The sequence below is a fragment of the Salvelinus sp. IW2-2015 genome, linkage group LG13, assembly GCF_002910315.2.
Source record: "Salvelinus sp. IW2-2015 linkage group LG13, ASM291031v2, whole genome shotgun sequence".
Lineage (NCBI taxonomy): Eukaryota > Metazoa > Chordata > Actinopteri > Salmoniformes > Salmonidae > Salvelinus > Salvelinus sp. IW2-2015.
The window spans coordinates 43,713,727-43,717,846 of NC_036853.1; positions in this window are offsets into that span (position 1 = coordinate 43,713,727).

Here is a 4,120-nt window from a genome sequence, read left to right on the forward strand (position 1 = left end):
AGGAAAGTTAAACCGTTATCAACCCACACATGAAAAATATATATTGCCAAAACGCAAATAACAAAGTGCATACTTCATTATTTGACTTACTACTTAGCTAGTAGTATCACAGATGAAAGTGTTGGCTAGTTATCATAATATTTGCTAGTGTCATACTAGTTAAAGTAGACCAAGAGTAGCGAGTCAGTGGCTGCGCTTACAGCTGACGTGGATACAATTACTAACTAGCCAGTTCCTACCGTTATAACGGCAGAACTCAACAATACCTAGCTAACGCTTTACCTGTATCGTCAGCATTGAAGGATGCACATGTCACAAGAAAAAAAGTGATGACAAACCCCACATGGAGCGAGGCCTACCTGCGTGTCACAGCTGCAACAAGCCAGCCAGACAATTAGCTAACTGGAGTAACGTTAGTTACAGCTAACATTACCGTTCATCGCAGCACAAATCCTTTTTTGAGTATTGGCAGTTTTCTAGTGAGCTAGTTACAGTAGCTAGCTTACAGTTTGTAAACAACGTTAGGTAACATTAGTTTGCTAGTTGGTAGACAACGTTAGCTAACTACGTAGCTGTTAGCTAGTGTGATAGCTAGCGAACTCAGAAAACCAGCACGGACTAGCTAACTAGATAGCCAACTTAAGCAGCCTGAAAAATATTTGTGATAAAAAGGGTTGTAGTTTCGACTAAATTTACTGTAGCCATCAAGTCACTGATTAAACGAGTTATCTAAGTTAGCATTCAAAAGATAACTAACACATCGTGCAATCACCCTACGAAAAAGGCTTTGGCATACTACTAGCGAGCAAGAAAGCTACTTGGCTAGCGAGCTTGCTAACTAACTTGAAATACATAAAAACACGCATATTGGATCACACATGGACAAACTTGGCGTGCAAGCTGTTTTTGATGTACAGAGTGAATGTTACGTCATCTGTAACTCGCAAAGCTTCTTACTACCTTGGATTGTCTTTATGGCTAGCTATAAAACTGTTAGCTGGTAGTGGTAGAAACAAGCTAAACCAAACTTAGCTCGAAGGCTAACTGCGTGACATGCACACACGATTCAGGTCAAATTGTATCTGGAATGCACAGCAGCGAAACAAAAACGTAGCTACCTGGCATCGTTGGATAATATTTAAAGACCACCCGATATATCTTCAATGTTTGACAGGGCAATTCGTCGACTTTACAGCTAATTTGCTATCAAGCTAGCCAACTCACTACATTCCATCAAGACGCTCACGGGGACTTTCCGATGTGGAAGATGAGGGATACAGTAGATATCTCAGATAGAGAGGAGTGAGGCATAAGAGGGTTTTATAAATAAGCATCAACCAGTGGGTCTTGTGACGGGTATACGGAGGAGTATAGAGTGCAGTGATGTGTCCTATAGATCTCCAATGACGAAGAGGACGTGCACTTGTTAATTTTACTTTTCTATTGAACATACTTCTTTCCGTATTAAATATTATAGTTTAATTACATTTTAGGGTACCTGAGGWTTAARTAGAAAYGTAGTTTGACTTGTTTTAAYAAAGTTTAGCGGTAGCTTTTTGGATTCCTTTGTCYGCATGWTGAATGAGTGGATTACTCAAATCGATGACGYCAACTAAACAGWCTTTTTTKAATATAAAGAAGGATTTTATCTAACAAAATGGAASATTTTCAAAAAGTAATTGATTATTTAATCGCTATTTGTGATTTTATGAAGCCTGTGCTGGTTGAAAAATATGTTGATGTGGGGCRCCATCCTCAAACAATCGCATGGTRTGCTTTYGCTGTAMAGCCTATTGTAAATCGGACAATGCAGTTAGATTAAGAATAATTTAAGCTTTTAACCGATATAAGATACTTGTATGTTCATAAATGTTTACGAATCCACATTACCTTTGTTTTGGAGGTGTTCAGAACAAGGTTAAGGGTAGAGAAAGCTTGTTGGACACGATCACTAAGAAAGCTTCTGTTGTAGAGCAAATTATACACAAAATCCGGGAGGGGGCAGCTGAGTATAAGACTGGTATCATCTGCATATAAATGGGATGAGAGAGCTTCCTATGCCTGCTGTTGATGTTGTTGATGTAAATTGAGAAGAGCGTGGGGCCTAGGATTGAGCCTTGGGGTACTCCCTTGGTGACAATCTGCTGTCTCAGCCACTGCCTTTCTGTCTTTTATACACTGCACTCTTTGAGAGAGGTAGTTAGCAACCAGGCCAAGACCCCTCAGAGACACCAATACTCCTTAGCGCTGGCACAAGAATTGAATGGTCTACCCAATCAAAAGCTTTGCCAAGTCAATAAAAACATAGCAGCACAATATTGCTTAGATCAAGGGCAAGGTGACATTCTTTGGAGGACCTTTAAGTTGCAGTGACATATCCATAACCTGAGCGGAAAACCAGATTGCATACCCAACCGAAGAATACTATAGACATCAAGTAGAGCCAGTCAGTTGATTATGACAAGTTTTCACATTAAGTAGGGCAAATAGAAATAGGCCTATAACGGTTAGGATCAGCTTGATCTCCCTCCTTTAAATATGTACGCAACTGTGGCTGGATTCCAAGCAATGGGATCCTCCCCAGAAAGGAGAGACGGGTTAAAAAAGGTTGGAGATTATGTGGTTACTTATACACGTAATGTATAATTTTCAGAATCTAGGAAAACGTTACATTGAAAAAGTATTCACATCATGTGTATTTTCTTTTAAGGTCACAGGAATGTATTTTGCTTTTTAACCCAGCCCCCTGACAAACCACACAGACCTGGCTGTGACCCAACATGAAGCAATTTAGGCATTAATGCCTTTTTCCCCGGCATAACGGCAAAGGAAATAGATTGGGATTTGAACCAATGACCCTCTTGGTTCTGTCCGTCTTCGCCAACCGATGGCTACCTGCCGCTGAGCATTTGCAACTACTGCATTTGCCTACTGCTCTCCCCTCTGTCCCTGGCTGTCTTCAAATGTCACCTTCACCCTGTCTGTTGACAAGGCTATGGAAATGCCATGACACTGCAAAACAGGTGCTGTTAGCGCAAAACATCCAATGGTTCATTGGCAATGGTTGGCAGCAAAGGTTTTCTTTGTCATCTGCCATTTACAAACTTGCGCTGCCTGTTTGTCGGCGTAATTAGACTAATCTGGATTAGCCCAATACTTAACAATTACAACATTTTAGTTGCACTCATAGCAACTAGGGTTAAGTGCCTTGCTCAAGGGCACATCACAGATGTTTTACTTATTCAGCTTGGGGATTCAACACCAGCATCCTTTCAGTATTGGCCTACGCTCTTAACGCTGGCTAGCCTTCTGCCCTATAGAGGGTTTTCCCACTCAAAAGCACAAGAAGAGGATTTGACACCCACACTGCCTCGTCGTTCTGAAATACAGTGCTGTGAAAAAGTATTTTGCCCCCTTCCTGATTACTTATTTTTTTGCAGCATTTGTCAACAACTGATAACACCAAAGTAAACACAAAAATGCAGTTTAAGTGATGATTTTATTTATTAAGAAAAAAGCTATCCAACTTCATGGCCCTATGTGAAAAAGTAATGACCCCCTAAACCTAATAACTGGTTGTGCCACCCTCAACATCAACAACTGCAATCAAGCTTTGCGATAACTGCCAATGAGTCTTTCACATGCTGTGGAGGAATTTTGGCCCACTTAAGCAAAAATTGTTTTCATTCAGCCACTTTGGAGGGTTTTCGAGCATGAACCGCCATTTTTAAGGTCATCGCCACAGCATCTCAATTGGATTCAAGACGGACAGAGGTGACTTTGCTGGTGTGTTTTGGGGATCATCTGTCCTGCTGCAGAACCCATAGTGCGCTTTCAGCTTGTAGGTCACGACTGATGGCCGGACATTCTCCTTCAGGATGTTTTGGTAGATGAGGCAGATATTCATGGTTCCATCCAAATCAATGCAGAGTGTCCAGGTCCTAAAGCAGCAACAAGTCAGCCCCAGAAACATCACACTACCAGCGCGACGATTTGAGGACTGGTTGGTATGAGGTTATCTTTTCTGAAATTCTGTGTTACTTTTTTACCCAGGATTGTAACAGGACGCACACCTCCAAAAAGTTCAACTTTTGTTCTCGTCAGTCGCACAGATATTTTC